Consider the following 24343-nt stretch of genomic DNA (forward strand, 5'->3'; position numbering starts at 1 on the left):
CATGCAAAAGCTCCTTCACAACTCTTCAATCCAGCTCAACTGGTCTGACCATCTGTCAATCCCCTGACATACGATACACAACTCAGTCAAGCATGCACATTGAAAACACAGCAAACAACCCTTTAGATTATTCAATAACTTCACAGTAGAAGCTCTCGTGGAAGACCACACAAACATCCATCTCACATGAGATGGTGATCCAGAACTGTGTCTTGCTTCTTCAAGAACTCAACCCCACTCTCACAACCAACATCAACCTCCATGCCCCGGTGCAGCAATGTTCCTTCAAGCCTAAGACTTCCACGCCCTTGTACAATTAAGAACTCAACCTCAACAAAAGAGACATCATAAAAAAAGACAAGACTTGTTAACAATCCTGCAATGCATCTGACCTAGCCCTGATCAAGGAATCAAGGAACTCTGAGCTAAAACGCAGATGACTGATCACCACTGCAAAAGCGAATTATTATCAGAACACCAAAGCAAAGTCCAACAATGAAATCAGAGCCCCGTCAAAGCCATCAAGCTTTGCATAACACTCTCCCATACCCACTGGTACTACATTGAAGAATCCATGACTATCAACTCTTTTTTCATCTACAAGGTCTGCATTATCTGCCAGCAGATAGAGACCAAGACTCAACTGACAGCACACCACACATTCCATCTGGCAAACACCACTACCTGGACAACTTTCAAGGCACTGACCAAGGGAGTCCTGAATGCCACCCTTGCATCCATCAATGCCACATCGTACAAGGAAAACATACTCTCGGCTTTTGTACTCATGAGATATTTGACTGAAGCACTCCTTTCTTACCTGTGAATAATCAACAGCTCCCTCTTTCAAGGCACCTTTAAGCTAAACACCAGACAAATCCTCCTGCTTCCTGAAAAACCAGCACTGGACCCCGAAGTCATCAGCGACTTCCACATCATCACACAAATTCCTTACATAAGATACCTGAGAAAGAAGTAGGCAAGCAACTCATCCAGAATATTGATGCCAACAACCTCTGTTAGTCCTACCAACCTGCCGTCAGACCCAGGTGCAGCATGGAAACGGCTACCACCAAGGTGGTCAAAGATGCACTTAACATCTTCGATGATTGACATCCCTCTCTCTTGGCTCTCCTTGAGCTCTCAGCTGTGTCCAACATAGTTGACCACTAGACACTCACTGACATTCTACATCACCACATGGGGATCAGCAAGACTGTCTCCAGCTAGTTCAAGTCCTGCCTCGCTAATCCTCATCAATTAATTGAAATGGATTGCTCTAGATTACCAACAATGATCCTCACTTGTGGAGTCCTGCAAGGATCGATCCTCTGCCCCTTGATCATCAATCTTTACATGGAACCGCTCAGAGTCCTTCTGGATCCACTCAATATCCACATCCATCAATACACGGATGATACACAGCTTTACCTCAGGATATCCTTCATCGAAGACAACCAGAGGCTCAGGGCCTGCCCCACACTGATCTAAACCAGATGTCCAGTGCATACCTGAACATCAAACCCTCAAAGACCACATTTCTGATGCTAACCAATAACACAGAACACCATGATATTTAGACCTGTCTCTCTGCTGGGAACCGTGGGGGCTTAACACCTAGCTGACCACCTACACCAAATTGCTTGGTTTCTAAATCAAAAGACACCTCTGCTTCAAGCAGCATGTAGCAAGGAAGGCACAAATGCCTAGGTGCCAACTTTCCCACCTGTGGAAAATCAAACCCTTACTCCCAATAAACAACTAAATATCTGCTGGCCAAGCCTTGGTCCTCTCCCTCCTGAATAGTGATGATGCTGTTATAAAATGATATGCTGATGCTGTTTGCATGAACATTGTGCAGTAGAATGTTAGTAGTTGAATCTAAGAATGTGGTATTGAAGGATCTGGAATGGGCTTGGGGAGTGTAGTTGGAGCTCTGAATTAACATAGCAAAGATCTAAGCCTTTTCAGGGCCAGGAGAATGACCTCTCCTTCTCCTTGTAATGGAACAGTTCCAATTCCTTTTCGAGGCCTCAGTGGTCTCTTCCCGGCCACTGCGACACATATGCTCTCCTTGGATACTTAATAGACTTCTTTGGGGTCTCAGACCCTTCTCTGGTGGACAGTGGGGTTGTTTCCGCCACTGCAGTGAGGAGGTTCTCCTCTAATGCTCAATAAACTTGGCTTACGGTCTCAGACCCTTTTCTGGTGGTCAGTGGGCTTGTTGCCACCACTGCAATGAGGAAGTTCTCCTCTGATGCTTAAAATACTTGTGTGCTGGTCCCAGAGCTTTCTCTGGTGGTCAGTAGGCTTGTTGCAGCCACAGAGACGAGGAAGTTCTATTCTATTCTATTCTATCTTAGTGTATTTTTGTATAGCGTCAACTAACCCGCAGGCCTCAGAGTGCTCACATAAACAGTAAAAACATAAAACAAGCAAAGAGGAAGGAGAAGTACAACGGGGCACAGTATAGCTATGATCAAAATAGTATTCAGAGTAGGAGTGAATTACTTGCCACTTCCATTGAATTCAAGATAAATTAGGCCAGTGATGGCAGTTGTCTAATGAGAACGGGGAGTTCTCCCCGATGTTCAACATGCCCTTCCTAGTAGTTCGACTGTTGCTACTGAGTCGGCGGAGAGCCTCTCGAGTCTTCCTTTCTTCCACCCCATTGTCCCCTCTGGTTCTATCGTACCACCCATTACCTTTGTTGGGACATTGGTATGACACTGGGGCTTTCTGGGACTGGGACACATCTGTCTGGCTCTTCAGGCTGCTCTTCTCTGCTTCTGCCACAGCGCAGAGGCTCAATGCTCTCCTGGACTGCTCAGCTTCCTCTTCCTGAGTCGCTTTTGGGTCCACTCTTGATGGTCCCACAGAGAACTTCTTCAGCACCTCGCTGGTGTCCTCCAAAGGCGGTTCACTGCGGTCAGCTGACAGGATTTGAAACTCCCGCTCACACCACCTGCTTATTTCGGCCAAGCTTGACAAAGTCTTCAGTCGTTCTCTTCTTATACAACGTTGCCAGGCCCGCCCTGGTGGATTGTGAAAGTCCTTTGTTGTTCTTGATGGATTGATCTGCATGCATCATCGGGGCCACCTCACACCAGCACTTGCACAGTAAGTAATCTTCATGTTTTCTGTTCTCTTCTTCGTCCTTGTACTTTCTGTTGTGGCTGTTTCTCCTACACTACAGAAATACATGAATCTACTCTCCAGGAAGTTGTTTGATATTGGGGGGTTAGGGAAGATTGGGGTGTGACTTTAGTCAAAGGGCTATACCCTAGTTGCTCATCCTTATCCCCAGAGGGTGAGTCCCTCCACATGAGGTCCTCCTGCATTATACCAACCTTAGGGGACTATTGGGTAGTGGCCGCACCTCCCTAGCCTCATGGGAAAGGACTCCCCCTTGGAGAGAAGTGCTGATACCTTGCAAATCCTCACAATTCCCTCTGATACTCGATGTTTCCTGAATTATACAGTGTTAAAATATATTCCATGTGAGAACACACAATTCAGCAAACATCAGCCCTCACACCTTGAGCAAGACACAGCCACACTGGCATAGGAAGGGGAGACCAGTCAAGAAAACAGAGAAGAGGGTGAGGGGGTTGCAAAGCATCTGCGAAACGAGCTATTCATTCAATCTGGACATCCTGCCAAAATTAACATTCAAAAACTTCAGAGCTAGCCTCCTAAAACTCCTGACCCACTGAGATATGCTGTGAAACTGAACGCCTATACATTTCAGGCAAAACTAAACACAACCTTATGGTGCAGCATTACAAAAGAAACACCTTCCATTGTCAATTAAAACCACAGCAGAAAAATGGGTCAAGATATTGCAATTGTTAACAATACAATGGCGTTCTCTTATACCACACTCCAGGCAGAATCTGAGAATTGAGAAGACACAGAGCATTAATCCTAGCCGGAAACAAAGCGGTCAGCGGCACTCCAGATAAGGCAGTGTTTTAGGGAGAGGATATGCCATAAGAAGTAAAGCAGTTTATACAACTGTAAACAAAATCCGAACAAATCATGCATCTGCAAACAGGTGGGCAAATTTATCTCGGGCCTTATGAAGTCTTTACTTACAGGGCCCAGAACATATTGCTTTACAATGAAGCACCCTCTTTAATCCCACAATACGTGTTTTTGTTTCCACCTGATCAAGGCCTCAAACTCTTCACCCTGCAAATGCCAGTCCAATGTTCTATTTGCTGCACCACTTGTACTCGCCAATATTGCTCAAGGCCTTGGGTTAAGCTACATAAGTGCCTCTGCTGCAGACCAGCGACATGAGAGATAGCTGCACGTTTTGCCCGAAAAATAAACACAGCAACGTACTGCTGGAAGAATGGACCTCACCAATCTTCAGGCACTGGAAATACCTTACCCGCAATAAATAAGTACACCACCTGTAAAAGAAAGATCACCGCACACCGCCAGAAACACTAGCACCTTATTCACATGGATACTAATTCATCTCCAGCTGATACAATTTCAATGCATTCATCAGGGGTGTCATTTCACCAAAATGCCAGGTGTAGAGGAAGTGACATCAGATGACCCTTTACCACTGAGAACATCACAGGTAGTGATGTCATTTGACCCCACCCGAAGTGACTTCATGGGAAGAAATAAAACATCACCTTTCACCCCTTTAATGAATTCCAGAAAGACAAATTATTTGTTATTCCTATTTTTCTTATTTAGTGTCACTGCTCAAAGTGCTACACTTGTGGAAACCCCTGTATTTTTTAAGAGCCCTCAACAAAAATTCCAGCCTCTCCAGAAACAAAGAGCCACATTGCACTGGCCACAAGGGTTTCAATGTAAAAGACAATTGTACAGAAAAATGTAATATGTTTTTTATTTTTTTTAGGTGTAGCAAGGGGGAGCACAGCGGTAGCAGGGGAAACCTCAGGGTCACAGTTGCGACCCCTAGCCACCCCCATATGACGTCCCTGGCATTCCTTCTTAAATTGAAACACTTTACCTCGCATTACTCTTTGGCTACCTAATGTAGCCCTACACACCAGGACACATGTTTATCTGAGGTCATACATTTCTTCTTGACCTCAGAATTGAAAACATAGCAACGCTGCCCCCGCTCTCCTAAGACTGCAGAGCGAATCAAGAAGGCAACAAAAGATGAAAGAAGGGGGAGGGAACCGGAGAACAAAGTGCTTAGCCAAGGAAAACTGCAAGGACTGATCCCGCTCCCCGTCCCTCCCACCACTTACATCCCCAAATGCTCCCTGATGAACTGCCAGACCCACAAGAGCAGCTCCATCTCCAAGTCCACAAAGCATGCACAAACACTGCACAACCATTCACGCATGACCAGGGGCGTTGCTGGGGGGGGTTAGGGGGGCCATAGCCCCTGATCTTTTGGTTGTAGCCCCGGATAGAATCTCAGGAGCTACAGCCAAAAGACTAGCTAGCCCCCAGTCTCAACAGTTCCGACATCAGCGTAGCCCCGGGTCTTTTCCAGACCTAGCAACTCCCCTGCGCATGACACTTATGCAGGCACTGAATTAAAAACGTGCACACTTCATTTACAACATGCCATCACACAAACAGACGCACACTTGTTTTTGTGTGCAATCTTTCATTATCATGTTCGTCCATTTCCATCTGAACGCCTTGAATGCAAGTAGAGGGGGGCTTTTTTAGTTGGGGTGGGCTTTTCAGTATGTCCCCTTTGTTCAGAATGCCACGAGTCTGAAGGGGGTTTGACCACAAGGTGATTGAAAAGTCCACAGTGGAGGGTGGAGGGGGGCGGAGTATTAAAAGGAAAAAAGGAAAAGGAACAAAAAAGTCCCTGTTCGGGAAAACAGAGCAACACTGTTATGTACCGGTGCTCGGGATGCCCCGCCAGTGGGGCTGTCACCGGTCCAGGAGGCAGCGTGGCCTGGGGCGCGGCAGCGGCAGCAGCGCGAACAAAAGGAGACTCCCACCCGCTGTGCTGGGTTCGCCCGGAACTGCCTCCCACTGTCAGGGGCGGGGCTTTTATTAAGAGGCCCTACATCACCGCGCTGCGGGACGTAGGGCGGATATAACATTCCTCCTTTATTTCAAATAAACTTAACAATAACACAATCAACATACTCAACTTCAAACGCCTGACACAGTTCTCTTTTCACACTGTGCCAGCTCCCCCTTGTGTGGGATGCTTGGCGACGGTGTCTGCTCAGCATACATAGTCATTCAGCCTCGCGGGCGGCCTCGTGTTGGCTCTCAGACTATACCGCTTCACCTGGGGGCTGTCCCCACTCAGCTCGTGAATCTGCTCACCTTCACTGCAGGCGTCCCCACTGCCGGCCAGGCTCTCTGGTTGCCAGCTGCGGTCCCATGCGGCTTCTTCCTCTGGGTCTTGCGCCAGCTCTTCGCTGTCTTGTTGTAAGTTGTCGTCGTCTTGAGGGCCCTCGCAGTCCGTCCAGAGAGTGCAGGGCACGGGCTTGAACCAGGAGGCATTCCTTGTCACTTACCGACTCCCTCGGGTCACTGTTATCATGGTTCTGCACCGGTTACTGACAGTCCATGGCAGTTCCTCGTACCTGGTGTCTAGCTTGGACTTCGTGGGGTTTCGTAACATGATGACTTGGTCACCCACCCGATGGTCGGACGGCCTTGCTCTTCGTTTGGCACTCATGTGAGCATTGGCACGTGTTCTCCTCATCTCTATGCGGGCATTGTCAACGTCATCGGGGGTCCTGCTTGGGTGATGGGGAATCGACGATTTGATGATGGTTCCAAACATGAGGTCAGCAGGTGGTATGCCCGTGGTGCTGTGTGGGGTGACCCGATAGTTCCGCAGGAAACGGTATAGGTTGACCTTCCACGGGCTGGCGTTTGCCCTTGACACTCGGAGCACCTTATTGATGGTCCTCATAAACCGCTCGACATCCCCATTGGCTTGTGGCCACCTCGGCATGATGTGGTGGAATTTGATGCCCATTTCCTGTAGGTATTGCTTGAACTCTTCCCCTGTGAACGGGGGTCCATTGTCACTCTTAATGGTTGTGGGCAGACCATGAGTGACAAACATCTTTTCTATCGCCGGGATGACCACTTCCGCGGCGGTGGACTCCAGTATCTCGACCTCTGGGTAGCGTGAGTGATCGTCGATTGCCACCAGTAGATGTAGACCCTCTCTGATTTTGAAAAAGTCAATACTGATCGCTTCCCATCGTGCCCGGCCGCGCTCGGTCGACAGAATCAGTTCTGGATCTGGGGGCCCACCCGTTATTTGGCAGGGTAAACAGGTGTTCACTAAGCCTTCGACCCGATCATCGATGTGCGGGAACCACACCCTGTGTCTGACCCGGGCCTTTGTTCTTGCGAGACCCTGGTGTCCCTCATGCGCTAGGGCTACTATCCTGTCTTGCAAATTTGGGGGTATGATGATACGATCTCCCCTCAGCAGGAGCCCTCCTTCGGTGATTGAGAGGTCTTGTCGAACCGTGAACATGCCAGCCAGGAACTCCCTAGCCCCCTCGGTTCTGTTGCGGGTGTGCGTCATGAATCCCTTCCAGTTGCCTGACATGATGGCATCTTTTACCAGGTCGCAACAGGGGTCATTTAGGGTTTCAGTTGCAATGTCCTCAATGTTTACCGCTTTGGGCCTCATGGTGCGAACCACTTGACAAATGTGTTCCTCCGTTTCTTCGGCGACCAGAACTTCCTGCTGAGTGGCTGGACGTGGGTGTCACGAAAGGAAGTCCGCCGGGTTGCTACTGCCCGGCTGATAGACGAGTTCGAAATCATATTGCTGGAGGTGTAGCAGCCACTTGGTGATTCTGGCTGGAGGGTGCGCCGATGACCCGGTGAAAATTGGTAGTAGGGGCTTGTGGTCAGTGACTGCTGTGAACTTGTGCCCATACAGGTACATGTGGAAGTGTCGACACCCCATAGTACGGCAATGACCTCCTTCTCTATGTGGGAGTACCTTTGTTCCGTGGCTGTGAGTGCCCTGGATGCATATGCGATCGGTCTTTTTTCGCGCTCTTTCGTGACTTGCATCAGGATCGCTCCAAGTCCTACTGGGCTGGCATCCACAAATAGTTCTGTCGGTAGGTCCGTGTCGTAGTAGGCCATCTTGGTATCAGTCGACAGGGAGTCTTTAATGCTCTCGAAAGCTTCCTGGCATTCCTGCCCCCAGACCCACTTGGTGTTGACCTTTGTAAGTTCCCATAGCAGTTCAGATAGGGTCGCTAGGTTTCGAATGAATCTGCCACAGTAGGTGGCCATTCCCAGAAAACTGCGTACTTCGGTGGGGGTCGCTGGGGGACTAGCAGCTTGGATGTCCGCCACTTTTTGGGGATCAGGTGAGATGCCATTGCGGTCAAACTTGTACCCGAAAAAGGTTATTTCCGATTTGAGGAACTCGCACTTCTCTCGATGGATTGTGAGTCCGGCTTCTTCCAACCTGCCCAGGAGCGTCTTCAGTCTCGTGATGTGTTCCTTGGTGTCAGGTGCATGTATTAGGATATCATCGCTCACGTTCAATACCCCTGGTATGCCTCTGATGACCTCCTGGATGGTCTGTTGAAAGACTTCCGCGGCCGAGGAGATGCCGAAACTCAGGCGCTTGTACCTCCTCAGACCCAGGTGGGTTGAGAACGTGGTAATGTAGCGCGACTCTCTGTAGAGCTTAGGTTGGTGGTACCCCGCTTTTAAGTCTACCTTCGAGAACACACATGACCCAGTGAGGTCGGTGATGATTTCATCGAATGTTTGTGTTATGTGTCGTTCCCTTTTTATGGCCGCATTGGGCAAACGCATGTCAATACAGATCCAGACTTTTCCGGGCTGTTTGGGCTTCCTGGTGACCACCATCGGGGAGACCCACGGTGTTGGTCCTGTGACTTCTTCAATGATTCTGGCAGCTTCCAGTGACTTTAACTCTTTCTCTACCTGTTCCCTCATGTGGAACGGTGTCCTCCGGTGTCTCACCGCATGTGGTTGCACTGATTGATCAATGTGTAGTTTGATAGTCTTTCCCTTGAGACAGCCTATCCCCTTCTGTAGCTTGGGGTGTTGCCTGAGAAAGTTCTCGACTTCGGCTGCGTAGTCAATGTGGCAGATGAATTTGACCACGCCCAAATCTTCAGCCGCATCTCCGCTCAGTAGGCTTTCGATCCCCGCCTTCACGACATATATCTTTGACCACACCTTCTGTTCGCCATGTTCAAGCATGGTGCGGAACCTCCCGATGACTGGCAGGGGTCTCCGGCTGCCGTAGGCAAATAGACGAGTGTCTGTAGATTTGAGCTCAGGTGGTGGTGTAAGAGTTTGGAAGACACTGGTTGGCATGACGTTTACTGAGGCTCCCGTATCAATGGTCATCTGTACGTACTGGCCTTGGATGGAGACCGTTCATTTTCGTCGCCTGGCGGTTCTTTTCGGCGGTACTGGCCCCTGGTTCAGTGCGGATACCAGGTATACCTTTCGGCCCATTCCTTCGCTCTCCATGCCTGCCGTTTGCCGTAGGGCTGAGAGATCATCGCCTTCCTCTTCCGTCGAGGAGTTGACTACCGCGACCCTCCTTGCGCTGGCTTGCTTCTTTTTTTTCCGGGACCCCTTATCCTGAGTGCCTTGTGGGGGCTGCAGTGGCGTGTTCGCTGATCTGCACACTTTCGCGTAGTGATCCTTCCTGCCGCACGCTCTGCACGTGGTGCCTTGGGCCGGGAAGTTTCGCCTTCCGTGTCTTTGACCACCACACCACCCACATTCCGTGGGTCCTGGTACTCGAGGTTGCCACCTGTTCTGGGTGTGGTTGCCGCCGCTTTCACCTCTCGTAAATGGTCTGTCTGAGATCTGGGCGACCATCGCTGTTGAGAGTGGCGGCTGCAGTTTCTGTAGTGTCGCTTCCATGTTGGCAGCCCTGGAGTGGGCAAGCTCCCTCTGTCGACCCGGTTCCAGGATGCGTTGTAGAGGGATGCCTTTCTCACTGAGTACGAGATGCCTCAGCTTCTCCGAATGTATGCCATTTATGATTTGTCGTCTGATCTCCCTCTCAGTGTTCGTGAACTCACACGACATGGCCAGTTTCCTCAGCCTCGTGTGGTAGGCGTCTAGAGTTTCATCAGTGGCCTGGATAGTCGTGTAAAAAATGAAAGTCTCATAGTCTGGATTTAGTTGCGGGAGGAAATGTGCCGTTAAGGCGTCCTTCGCACTCAGGTACGCGTCTTGGCCATCATCAACATTCAGGGAGTTGAAGATGCGTAGCACCACGTCGCCCACACTGAGGAGCAGATGAGCTTTCATCTTTCTGGATGACGTGATGTCCTTGCATTCCATGGCCATCTCGAACTTCTGTAGCCATAACTGCCATCTGGGTCCACTGGACGACGGGTCGGTGAATGGGTCGAACGGTTGAACCAACGTCGACGAACTGCACAGCGAGCGGGGTGGTGGCGACGCCATCGACAGGTTTGCCGCGATCCTGGACGGCGTGGAAAGTCCAGGAGTTGATGACCCAGCCGCCATGGTGTCAGGTACCCTCGGTCTGTTGATTATGCTGTCGTGCTGGCCTGATGTCGTCCTGCCTCATCAGTTCGTCCGCACATTGCATTGAGGAGTGATCTTTCGCGGTGAATGTGCCCCCTGGCACATGTGCGCCGACCGATGGGCGCCTTGTAGCATGTGCGCCATGCAGGAGGAAAAACACACGAAGAGAGGGAAAAAATTCTCGGCCCCTTTTGGATAGGGAATGAACGAGAGAATTTTTTTTTTTTTTTTTTTTTGGGGTGGGGGTCACGTGGTCTCGGTGGCCCCCCACCGGGTGTCCAAAAATTTGTGCGGGACGTCCGTATGGTGTCCGCGTGTGAGGTGATGTAGAGCGCGTGGTTGGTCGCTCACTTCCTCGTCGCCATTGTTATGTACCGGTGCTCGGGAGGCCCCGCACGTGGGGCTGGCACCGGTCCAGGAGGCCGCGTGGCCTGGAGCGCGGAAGCGGCAGCAGCACGAACAAAAGGAGACACCCACACGCTGTGCTGGGTTCACCCAGAACTGCCTCCCACTGTCGGGGGCGGGGCTTTTATTAAGAGGCCCTACGTCACCGCGCTGCGGGACGTAGGGCGGATATAACAAACACGTTCCATCCGATCTGACTTGGGCTTGGACAACTGGCAGAAAAGACAACTGGCAGCAAAGAGTTGGACTATTGGTAAACAGAGCTCAACAGTGGGCGTTATGGTGTGTCACTCCTCCTGGGAGCATGGTATCTCCCAGGGCTCGTGTCACGGTGTTCATGTCACGTGTCAGTGACCACGTGACTTGAATAAATAAAAGTGATGAGCAGCTTCCTGCTCACTAGTCTTGAAACCAACTGACTCCAGTGTGCTGTGTCTTTATTACCCTGCAGAGCCCTCCACCGGGACAGTGCCCCTACCATGCAACACTGTCCATGATGGCTAACATCCAATTTGAAGAGCCGCTGCCGGGCAACTCTACCTATGTGCCCAGCAGTGCCCCTGCTGGGCTATCCTGCTTGTGGGTGCTGGTGCCCCTTCTGGACAATGCTGCTGCAGTGTTTAGTTTTGGCCTGGGTGCCCCCCAGGCTATGGAAGAGCCTGTGTGCTCATGGGATGGCAGGGTTGCCCCTGTTAAGGTAGGTCTGCTGGGTGCCCCCAGCATGTCGGCTGGGTGCCCCCAGCCTTCGTCTGCCTGGCCTGTGTGACTGCAGGCCAGGACATAACAGGCGTGGGTAGGCAGATCACTAGGCAGCATCCTCACAAACCCAAATCAGAAAGCCCCACATCAAAGACCTGCCATTCTTGATTGGCCAAAAAATAGTAAGGCAATTCCTCACCGGTTGTTGTTGTGTAGGGGGACAAGGAATACCATCCTGTGCTTCTATCAATGTACACTAGGAATGTTACTTGTTGCCATGCCAATGCACTATTCTGCTTTTAAACTCCACTTGTCCGCAGAGGTCGAGGCAGGACTGAACCCAACGTTTGCACGAGGTGAAGAATCGATTGTGAATAACTGAGATTGAATTCAATTTGTTTGATTTTCTTGTTAAGGGCATCTTACTTAGTAGTGTTTATGGTAGCAAGGGGACCTTTATTTTTAAATGTTTTCTTAGTTACGGATAGAATTAAGCTTTTTTAGAAGGAAACATTTACTGTGTTATTGTGGTTTTGATTAATGGAAATATTACTTTGTAGTGTTTTTAATTATTTAGGGAACACTGTACTTTGGTTTCTTCTAGATAAAGAAACGACTTTTTTAAATAAGTGAAATCTTACAGTGTTTTTATTTTTCTTTCGTGGACGTATTATTTGTGATATTTTGATGTTATTATGGAAACCTCTGGTTTTCTTTTTTTCCTCTTTAAGAAAGATTAATTTTTAGCTGGGGTAAAGTTATTTTGTTATGTTGTTTTATTGGGTGTTTATTTAGATGTACAGATGTGTAGTCATAAGCAGAATTTTTCTTTTGTTAGCATTGTTAGTTATATTGTCTTCTTTTTTTTCTTTAATTCTATGTTATTTCTTAAGGGTAGGCATTGTTCTAATAGTGTTACTTTCATGGTTCTTGGTGTTGATTTTCATTTGCCTGTGAGGCAGGAGGAGCTGATGGATGTGGTGTGCATCCCCATGCAGGTACAGTAACCCTTATGCAAGGTGATATGTTGATTTTGAACTCCTCTACTCTTTACTATATTCTGGACAGCAAGGATTTATAATTCTTCAACCTGTAGGTGCAGACAGAGAATACGCTCCAGAAAGCAGGTGCAGCTGGAACTGTTGGTGGGACTGAAAATGATATTTCTGTGGCCGATGGTTTGGTGTAGTTTGCTCTATTATTTGTAAAAAGTTCATGTTGGTCTCTGAAGAGGCTTGTTGTCCTTCAAAATGTATAGTATTAACAAAAAGCTATAGATAAAACACAATTGCAACAGTTATTTAAACATATCTTAGAATCTAAGGTAGAAGATTAATAGCAGAAATGTAACATAGTCTTGATGGTGAACAGGCCATGTTAAGCCTTTGAGTTGCCAGGTAGACAATAGAAACTGAGAGCTATCAATCAAATACTCAGAAGCAATCATTTAATGCCAAGTGTGTGTCAAGTGTAGAAATAAAGAATGGGTTCCACAATTTATCAAATTTCGACTTAAACATTTGTTCTTCATGGGAGGCCAGGAGGATCATTTGCTTAGTCCTCTCTTTCAGTACTGGATCAGCATTGGCGCAATGGGAATACAGCGAAGTCTAATGTAGGGTTTTAGTGATGCCTAGTTCATTGGTGTTAGATAGTTAGCTCACTGTTCTCGCTGGCAGGTCCCATAACATTATGCTGCTAGACTGCAATTTCATGGGAACATACACAAAAAGTACAAGTTAACCAAAAAAAAAATTCAAATGTAACTAACTACATAAACAGAACCTTAACTGCTGCAATAAACCTTTCACTAACATGGATGAAAAGTAAGGTTTTACAAATATAAGCCTCACAAACTATAAAAGAAAACAGCAAACTAAATTGTCCAAAACAAAATACAAGCAAAGCAAGGGAAGCATAACTAACAAAGAAAACACATTTCCTAGGTTTCTAGGTAAAATAAAGAAAACAAAGAGGTTTCCCCAAAAAAACTAAAGTAACTGGTTTTGCTAAGTGTCGTTAAATAACAATATAATTAAACCATGGTTGCTTAAAGTAAATAAAGAGTTATGCAAAGTTCTCAGAGAAAAGCTTCCCTGTCAAAGAAAAAATACCAAAAAAATGCAAGGTTTCACTAACAAAATGAAACTTGCTTCCCACAAGAAAAATAACAACACAAATCATGTCTTCAGTAACTAAGGAAAGAAAGAAAGGTTCCCAAATCATGGAAACAAAACCAATTAAAGTTTCCCTAACAAAAAATGAGCACTGCAACGAAAGGGTACCCCGACAAACAATAAAAGTGTAAAGGAAGGGTTCCAGTACAAAGCAACTGATTTCCTGATGTAACTGAACTAAATTAGAACCTTCAGTGGGTGCGTACACCAATCAGATTGCACAAACCCAGGCTTAGAATCCAAGCCAGGTTCAGAGCAACCCGAGCAGTGGAGATACACCTTGCCACCTTCCCTCATGCGCTGTGCTCTGTCCGTTGGCCAGACCGGCACCACCCTATCACTGAATCTACCCACCACCAGCCTCCTCACCTCACGCGATGCCACTGCACCTCATACTCCAACCATGGCCACTAGTGAAATGGAATCGGGGAACCACGATCCACTTCAGTATCGACCATGTAAGTTGAGGAATCTGAATACTGCCTCCTCCATTTTCGGGGTTTTCTCAGTTGTCACCTTCATGGTTGGGCGTTTGTAGAAACGCACCTAAGTCCTTTGGCTCAGGCTACACTTCAGAACATGGTACTCAAAGTTACACTAATCACGTGCTCCCAGACTAAGTAACTCCTCCAAGCATTTCCCCAAATAGGTTGCTCCTTGAGCTATCACCAAGATTCTCAAACTCCTCCCCCTAGTGTTTTCACCTGTCAGCAAACCACAAACAGAACAATGAGCTGCTGTGTGCCTTACTCAGACCTTACCAGGGTGTTAAGTGTGCTGTGGCTAGCTGGGGCTTTGCCTCGGCAATCTCAAACCTTGTTCCTCCTGTGTGACACGATGTTCTTCACCAATAGATATCACGTTTAACCACGTTTTGAATCACGCCATCTGTTTGACAGCTGAGGAGTTAGAATATTCGTTTCCAAATACTCAGTACGGAATTATAAAGCAGACACCACATTATAGTGTGTTTATCAGCATGTTATTATGATATAGTTTTAAAGTTATGTCACAATGTTTTAATACGTTAATGCAATCCTAAGAATCACAGACTGGCTTCGAAAGACATTAAGGGGTCGATTCATGGAATTAATGTGCGCCGAAAATTCCCGCGCAGAGGTGCCAAAACGTGCGATTCGCAGTGCAAGTGCGAAAATCGCAGGGAAACCAGCGCACATCGATTCATGGATGTCCGTGCGCGAGAAAAACATTGGTTGTGCTCTGAAAATGTGCCCCGCGCACGCCGGCGCACAGGTCATCCAACAGTGTGCACCACGGCCACTGCGAAATCTCACAAAGCGCGACGCACATCACAAAAGTAGGCGGAACACGGGGTGTAACACTCGGAATGGGGAACAACGCGTGAAAATATGGGCGTCACGGGGGAAGTACAGGAGGCAAGTGCGCGGAACGCCCAATCGCTCGCCTACAACCCGTATTCATGGAATCGAATAGGGCAAACCAGCGCACGGCCAAAGATGCGCACAGGGCCAAACAAGTACGCCACAAGAAAGCAGGCGGGAGCGCCCCTGCGCCTGAAAAAAATGTGCGCCAAAATGTGCGCTAACAAAAAGCACCCATATACAGCCATGATGAATGGTCCATACAGTGGCCCTCTAGGACAAATGAGGTGCAAAGTGGTACCGACAAACACGAACACCCGCTGTGTGAAAAATACCGTGTGCGTGTGTTCCTGGGTGCGCGGGAAGTTCCACACGCGATTGGCCTGGGTGCGTGTACTTCAGGGTGCGTGGGAAGTTCCACACGCGATTAGCCTGGGTACGTGTACTACGGGGTGTGCGGGAAGTTCCACACGCGATTAGCCTGGGTACCTGTGTTTCGGGGTGCGCGGGAAGTTCCACACGCGATTGGCCTGGGTACGTGTACTTCGGGTGCGTGGGAAGTTCCACATGCGATTGGCCTGGGTACGTGTATTCCGAGGTGCGCGGGAAGATTCACACGCGATTTCAGCAGGGTACGTGTATTTCGGTGGTACCGGGGAATGCTACACATGATTTGGCCGTGTGGGTCCTCCCAGGTGTTCCCTCTACACCCTCCACGGCCCCTGTAGGCAGCCCACACCACAGGGGACTACCCTGCACCCCTGCTCATGTCCCACAGGCAACCCATCAACCATGGCCATGCCCACCAGCCAACCCACATGTCACCTTGCACTACTGATCACCAACACATGTCTCCAAGCACCCCCAACCCTCAGCATACAGGGGCACCCTCCACCAGCCCCCCACACATGTCTCCCACCCCCCCACCGCACAGCAGTGCAGGGCACCCTCCACCAGGCCCCCACTCATGTCTACCACCACCCCCACCCCCCCCCAGCAGTGCAGGGGCACCCTCCACCAGGCCCCCACACATGTCTCCCACCACCCCCACCCCCCAGCAGTGCAGGGCACACTCCACCAGGCCCCCACACATGTCTCCCACCACCCCCACTCCCCAGCAGTACAGGGAACCCTCCACCAGGCCCCCACTCATGTCTACCACCACCCCCACACCCCAGCAGTGCAGGGGCACCCTCCACCAGGCCCCCACACATGTCTACCATCACCCCCACCCCCCAGCAGTGCATGGGCAGCCTCCACCAGGCCCCCACTTATGTCTCCCACCACCTCCACCCCCCAGCAGTGCAGGGGCAGCCTCCACCATGCCCCCACACATGTCTACCATCACCCCCACCCCCACAGCAGTGCAGGGGCAGCCTCCAGAAGGCCCCCACACATGTCTACCATCACCCCCACCCCCCAGCAGTGTAGGGGCAGCCTCCACCAGGCCCCCACTCATGTTTCCCACCACCCCCACCCCCAGCATCCAGGGGCACCCTCCACCAGGCCCCCACACATGTCTACCATCACCCCCACCCCCCAGCAGTGCAGGGGCAGCCTCCACCAGGCCCCCACTCATGTCTTCCACCACCCCCACCCCCCAGCAGTGCATGGGCAGCCTCCACCAGGCCCCCACTCATGTCTCCCTGCACCCCCACCCCCCAGCATCCAGAAGCAGCCTCCACCAGGCCCCCACTCATGTCCCCTATCACCCTTCCTCCCAACATCCAGGGGCAGTCTCCACCAGGACCCCACTCATGTCTCCCACCACCCCCACCCCCCAGCAGTGCAGGGGCAGCCTCCACCAGGCCCCCACACATGTCCCCCTGCACCCCCACCCCCCAGCAGTGCAGGGGCAGCCTCCACCAGGCCCCCACACATGTCTACCATCACCCCCACGCCCCAGCAGTGCAGGGGCAGCCTCCACCAGGCCCCCACTCATGTCTCCCACCACCCCCACCCCCAGCAGTGCAGGGGCAGCCTCCACCAGGCCCCCACTCATGTTTTCCTGCAACCCCACCCCCCAGCATCCAGGGGCACCCTCCACCAGGCCCCCACTCATGTCTCCCTGCACCTCCACCCCCCAGCATCCAGGGGCAGCCTAAACCAGGCCCCCACTCATGTCTCCCACCCCCCAGCAGTGCAGGGGCAGCCTCCACCAGGCCCCCACTCATGTCTCCCACCACCCCCACCCCCGAGCATCCAGGGGCACCCTCCACCAGGCCCCCACTCATGTCTCCCATCACCCCCACCCCCAGCATCCAGGGGCACCCTCCACCAGGCCCCCACTCATGTCTCCCATCACCCCCACGCCCCAGCAGTGCAGGGGCAGCCTCCACCGGGCCCCCACTCATGTTTCCCACCACCCCCACCCCCCAGCATCCAGGGGCACCCTCCACCAGGCCCCCACACATGTCTACCATCACCCCCACCCCCCAGCAGTGCATGGGCAGCCTCCACCAGGCCCCCACTCATGTCTCCCACCACCCCCAGCCCCCAGCAGTGCAGGGGCAGCCTCCACCAGGCCCCCACTCATGTCTCCCACCACCCCCACCCCCAGCAGTGCAGGGGCAGCCTCCACCAGGCCCCCACTCATGTTTTCCTGCACCCCCACCCCCCAGCATCCAGGGGCACCGTCCACCAGGCCCCCACTCATGTCTCCCTGCACCCCCACCCCCCAGCATCCAGGGGCACCCTCCACCAGGGCCCCACTCATGTCCCCCTGCACCCCCACCCCCCAGCAGTGCAGGGGCAGCCTCCACCAGGCCCCCACACATGTCTACCATCACCCCCACCCCCCAGCAGTGCAGGGGCAGCCTCCACCAGGCCCCCGCACATGTCTACCATCACCCCCACCCCCAGCAGTGCAGGGGCAGCCTCCACCAGGCCCCCACTCATATCTCCCACCACCCCACCCCCCAGCAGTTCAGGGACAGCCTCCACCAGGCCCCCACTCATGTCTCCCTGCACCCCCACCCCCCAGCAGTGCAGGGGCAGCCTCCACCAGGCCCCCACTCATGTCTCCCACCACCCCACCCCCCAGCAGTGCAGGGGCAGCCTCCACCAGGCCCCCACTCATGTCTCCCATCACCCCCACCTCCCAGCAGTGCAGGGGCAGCCTCCACCAGGCCCCCACTCATGTCTCCCACCACCCCCACCCCCAGCAGTGCAGGGGCAGCCTCCACCAGGCCCCCACTCATGTTTTCCTGCACCCCCACCCCCCAGCATCCAGGGGCAGCCTCCACCAGGCCCCCACTCATGTTCCCTATCACTCCCACCCCCCAGCATCCAGGGGCAGCCTCCACCAGGCCCCCACTCATGTCTCCCTGCACCCCCACCCCCAGCATCCAGGAGCAGCCTCCAACAGGCCCCCACTCATGTCCCCTATCACCCCCACCCCCCAGCATCCAGGGGCAGCCACCACCAGGCCCCCACTCATGTCTCCCTGCACCCCCACCCCCCAGCATCTAGGGGCAGCCTCCACCAGGCCCCCACTCATGTCTCCCACCACCCCCACCCCCCAGCAGTGCAGGGGCAGCCTCTACCAGGCCCCCACACATGTCCCCCTGCACCCCCACCCCCCAGCAGTGCAGGGGCAGCCTCCACCAGGCCCCCACACATGTCTACCATCACCCCCACCCCCCAGCAGTGCAGGGGCAGCCTCCACCACGCCCCCACACATGTCTACCATCACCCCCACCCCCCAGCAGTGCAGGGGCAGCCTCCACCAGGCCCCCACTCATGTCTCCCACCACCCCCAACCCCCAGCAGTGCAGGGGCAGCCTCCACCAGGCCCCCACTCATGTTTTCCTGCACCCCCATCCCCCAGCATCCAGGGGCACCCTCCACCAGGCCCCCACTCATGTCTCCCACCACTCCCACCCCCCAGCAGTGCAGGGGCAGCCTCCACCAGGCCCCCACTCATGTCTCCCATCACCCCCACCCCCCAGCATGCAGGGGCAGCCTCCACCAGGCCCCCACTCATGTCTCCCACCACCCCCACCCCCCAGCAGTGCAGGGGCAGCCTCCACCAGGCCCCCACTCATGTTTTCCTGCACCCCCACCGCCCAGCATCCAGGGGCAGCCTCCAGCAGGCCCCCACTCATGTCCCCTTTCACCCCCACGCCCCATATCCAGGGACAGCCTCCATCAGGCCCCCACTCATGTCTCCCTACACCCCACCCCCCAGCATCCAGGGGCAGCCTCCACCAGGCACCCACTCATGTCCCCTATCACCCCTACCCCCCAGCATCCAGGGGCAGCCTCCACCCGGCCCCCACTCATGTCTCCCTGTACCCCCACCCCCCAGCATCCAGGGGCAGCCTCCACCAGGCCCCCACTCATGTCCCCTATCACCCCCACCCCCCAGCATCCAGGGGCAGCCTCGACCAGGCCCCCACTCATGTCTCCCTGCACCCCCACCCCCCAGCATCCAGGGGCAGCCTCCACAAGGCCCCCACTCATGTCTCCCACCACCCCCACCCCCCAGCAGTGCAGGGGAAGCCTCCACCAGGCCCCCACACATGTCCCCCTGCACCCCCACCCCCCAGCAGTGCAGGGGCAGCCTCCACCAGGCCCCCACAGATGTCTACCATCACCCCCACCCCCCAGCAGTGCAGGGGCAGCCTCCACCAGGCCCCCCACATGTCCCCCTGCACCCCCACACCACATCAGTGCAGGGGCAGCCTCCACCAGGCCCCCACACATGTCTACCATCACCCCCACCCCCCAGCAGTGCAGGGGCAGCCTCCACCAGGCCCCCACACATGTCACCATCACCCCCACCCCCCAGCAGTGCAGGGGCAGCCTCCACCAGGCCCCCACACATGTCTACCATCACCCCCACCGCCCAGCAGTGCAGGGGCAGCCTCCACCAGGCCCCCACACATGTCACCATCATCCCCTCCCCCCTGTCACCCTCACCCCCACCCCCCAGCAGTGCAGGGGCAGCCTCCACCAGGCCCCCACTCATGTCTCCCCCCACCCCCACCCCCCAGCAGTGCAGGGGGAGCCTCCACCAGGCCCCCATTCATGTTTTCCTGCACCCCCACCCCCAGCATCCAGGGGCAGCCTCCACCAGGCCCCCACTCATGTCTCCCTGCACCCCCACCCCCCAGCATCCAGGGGCAGCCTCCACCAGGCCCCCACTCATGTCCCCTATCACTCCCACCCCCCAGCATCCAGGGGCAGCCTCCACCAGGCCCCCACTCATGTCTCCCTGCACCCCCACCCCCAGCATCCAGGAGCAGCCTCCACCAGGCCCCCACTCATGTGTCCCCTATCACCCCCACCCCCCCAGCATCCAGGGGCAGCCTCCACCAGGCCCCCACTCGTGTCTCCCTGCACCCCCACCCCCCAGCATCTAGGGGCAGCCTCCACCAGGCCCCCCACTCATGTCTCCCACCACCCCCACCCCCCAGCAGTGCAGGGGCAACCTCCACCAGGCCCCCACACATGTCCCCCTGCACCCCCACCCCCCAGCAGTGCAGGGGCAGTCTCCACCAGGCCCCCCACACATGTCTACCATCACCCCCACCCCCCAGGCAGTGCAGGGGCAGCCTCCACCAGGCCCCCACACATGTCTACCATCACCCCCACCCCCCAGCAGTGCAGGGGCAGCCTCCACCAGGCCACCACTCATGTCTCCCACCACCCCCAACCCCCAGCAGTGCAGGGGCAGCCTCCACCAGGCCCCCACTCATGTTTTCCTGCACCCCCATCCCCCAGCATCCAGGGGCACCCTCCACCAGGCCCCCACTCATATCTCCCACCACCCACCCCCCAGCAGTTCAGGGACAGCCTCCACCAGGCCCCCACTCATGTCTCCCTGCACCCCCACCCCCCAGCAGTGCAGGGGCAGCCTCCCACCAGGCCCCCACTCATGTCTCCCACCACCCCACCCCCCAGCAGTGCAGGGGCAGCCTCCACCAGGCCCCCACTCATGTCTCCCATCACCCCCACCTCCCAGCAGTGCAGGGGCAGCCTCCACCAGGCCCCCACTCATGTCTCCCACCACCCCCACCCCCAGCAGTGCAGGGGCAAGCCTCCACCAGGCCCCCACTCATGTTTTCCTGCACCCCCACCCCCCAGCATCCAGGGGCAGCCTCCACCAGGCCCCCACTCATGTTCCCTATCACTCCCACCCCCCAGCATCCAGGGGCAGCCTCCACCAGGCCCCCACTCATGTCTCCCCTGCACCCCCACCCCCAGCATCCAGGAGCAGCCTCCAACAGGCCCCCACTCATGTCCCCTATCACCCCCACCCCCCAGCATCCAGGGGCAGCCACCACCAGGCCCCCACTCATGTCTCCCTGCACCCCCACCCCCCAGCATCTAGGGGCAGCCTCCACCAGGCCCCCACTCATGTCTCCCACCACCCCCACCCCCCAGCAGTGCAGGGGCAGCCTCTACCAGGCCCCCACACATGTCCCCCTGCACCCCCACCCCCCAGGCAGTGCAGGGGCAGCCTCCACCAGGCCCCCACACATGTCTACCATCACCCCCACCCCCCAGCAGTGCAGGGGCAGCCTCCACCAGGCCCCCACACATGTCTACCATCACCCCCACCCCCCAGCAGTGCAGGGGCAGCCTCCACCAGGCCCCCACTCATGTCTCCCACCACCCCCAACCCCCAGCAGTGCAGGGGCAGCCTCCACCAGGCCCCCACTCATGTTTTCCTGCACCCCCATCCCCCCAGCATCCAGGGGCACCCTCCACCAGGCCCCCACTCATGTCTCCCACCACTCCCACCCCCCAGCAGTGCAGGGGCAGCCTCCACCAGGCCCCCACTCATGTCTCCCATCACCCCCACCCCCCAGCATGCAGGGGCAGCCTCCACCAGGCCCCCACTCATGTCTCCCACCACCCCCACCCCCCAGCAGTGCAGGGGCAGCCTCCACCAGGCCCCCACTCATGTTTTCCTGTACCCCCACCGCCCAGCATCCAGGGGCAGCCTCCAGCAGGCCCCACTCATGTCCCCTTTCACCCCCACGCCCCAGCATCCAGGGACAGCCTCCATCAGGCCCCCACTCATGTCTCCCTACACCCCACCCCCAGCATCCAGGGGCAGCCTCCACCAGGCACCCACTCATGTCCCCTATCACCCCTACCCCCCAGCATCCAGGGGCAGCCTCCACCCGGCCCCCACTCATGTCTCCCTGTACCCCCACCCCCCAGCATCCAGGGGCAGCCTCCACCAGGCCCCCACTCATGTCCCCTATCACCCCCACCCCCCAGCATCCAGGGGCAGCCTCGACCAGGCCCCCACTCATGTCTCCCTGCACCCCCACCCCCCAGCATCCAGGGGCAGCCTCCACAAGGCCCCCACTCATGTCTCCCACCACCCCCACCCCCCAGCAGTGCAGGGGCAGCCTCCACCAGGCCCCCACACATGTCCCCCTGCACCCCCATCCCCCAGCAGTGCAGGGGCAGCCTCCACCAGGCCCCCACAGATGTCTACCATCACCCCACTCCCCAGCAGTGCAGGGGCAGCCTCCACCAGGCCCCCCACATGTCCCCCTGCACCCCCACCCCACATCAGTGCAGGGGCAGCCTCCACCAGGCCCCCACACATGTCTACCATCACCCCCACCCCCCAGCAGTGCAGGGGGCAGCCTCCACCAGGCCCCCACACATGTCACCATCACCCCCACCCCCCAGCAGTGCAGGGGCAGCCTCCACCAGGCCCCCACACATGTCTACCATCACCCCCACCGCCCAGCAGTGCAGGGGCAGCCTCCACCAGGCCCCCACACATGTCACCATCATCCCCTCCCCCCTGTCACCCTCACCCCCACCCCCAGCAGTGCAGGGGCAGCCTCCACCAGGCCCCACTCATGTCTCCCCCCACCCCCACCCCCCAGCAGTGCAGGGGGAGCCTCCACCAGGCCCCCATTCATGTTTTCCTGCACCCCCACCCCCAGCATCCAGGGGCAGCCACCACCAGGCCCCCACTCATGTCTCCCTGCACCCCCACCCCCCAGCATCCAGGGGCAGCCTCGACCAGGCCCCCACTCATGTCCCCTATCACTCCCACCCCCCAGCATCCAGGGGCAGCCTCCACCAGGCCCCCACTCATGTCTCCCTGCACCCCCACCCCCAGCATCCAGGAGCAGCCTCCACCAGGCCCCCACTCATGTCCCCTATCACCCCCACCCCCCAGCATCCAGGGGCAGCCTCCACCAGGCCCCCACTCGTGTCTCCCCTGCACCCCCACCCCCCAGCATCTAGGGGCAGCCTCCACCAGGCCCCCACTCATGTCTCCCACCACCCCCACCCCCCAGCAGTGCAGGGGCAACCTCCACCAGGCCCCCACACATGTCCCCCTGCACCCCCACCCCCCAGCAGTGCAGGGGCAGTCTCCACCAGGCCCCCACACATGTCTACCATCACCCCCACCCCCCGGCAGTGCAGGGGCAGCCTCCACCAGGCCCCCACACATGTCTACCATCACCCCCACCCCCCAGCAGTGCAGGGGCAGCCTCCACCAGGCCACCACTCATGTCTCCCACCACCCCCAACCCCCAGCAGTGCAGGGGCAGCCTCCACCAGGCCCCCACTCATGTTTTCCTGCACCCCCATCCCCCAGCATCCAGGGGCAGCCTCCACCAGGCCCCCACAGATGTCTACCATCACCCCCACCCCCCAGCAGTGCAGGGGCAGCCTCCACCAGGCCCCCCACATGTCCCCCTGCACCCCCACCCCACATCAGTGCAGGGGCAGCCTCCACCAGGCCCCCACACATGTCTACCATCACCCCCACCCCCCAGCAGTGCAGGGGCAGCCTCCACCAGGCCCCCGCACATGTCACCATCACCCCCACCCCCCAGCAGTGCAGGGGCAGCCTCCACCAGGCCCCCACACATGTCTACCATCACCCCACCCGCCCAGCAGTGCAGGGGCAGCCTCCACCAGGCCCCCACACATGTCACCATCATCCCCTCCCCCCTGTCACCCTCACCCCCACCCCCCAGCAGTGCAGGGGCAGCCTCCACCAGGCCCCCACTCATGTCTCCCCCCACCCCCACCCCCCAGCAGTGCAGGGGGAGCCTCCACCAGGCCCCCATTCATGTTTTCCTGCACCCCCACCCCCAGCATCCAGGGGCAGCCTCCACCAGGCCCCCACTCATGTCTCCCTGCACCCCCACCCCCCAGCATCCAGGAGCAGCCTCCACCAGGCCCCCACTCATGTCCCCTATC

The sequence above is a fragment of the Ambystoma mexicanum genome, chromosome 1q, assembly GCF_040938575.1.
Source record: "Ambystoma mexicanum isolate Mex_15411 chromosome 1q, UKY_AmexF1_1, whole genome shotgun sequence".
Taxonomy (NCBI): domain Eukaryota; kingdom Metazoa; phylum Chordata; class Amphibia; order Caudata; family Ambystomatidae; genus Ambystoma; species Ambystoma mexicanum.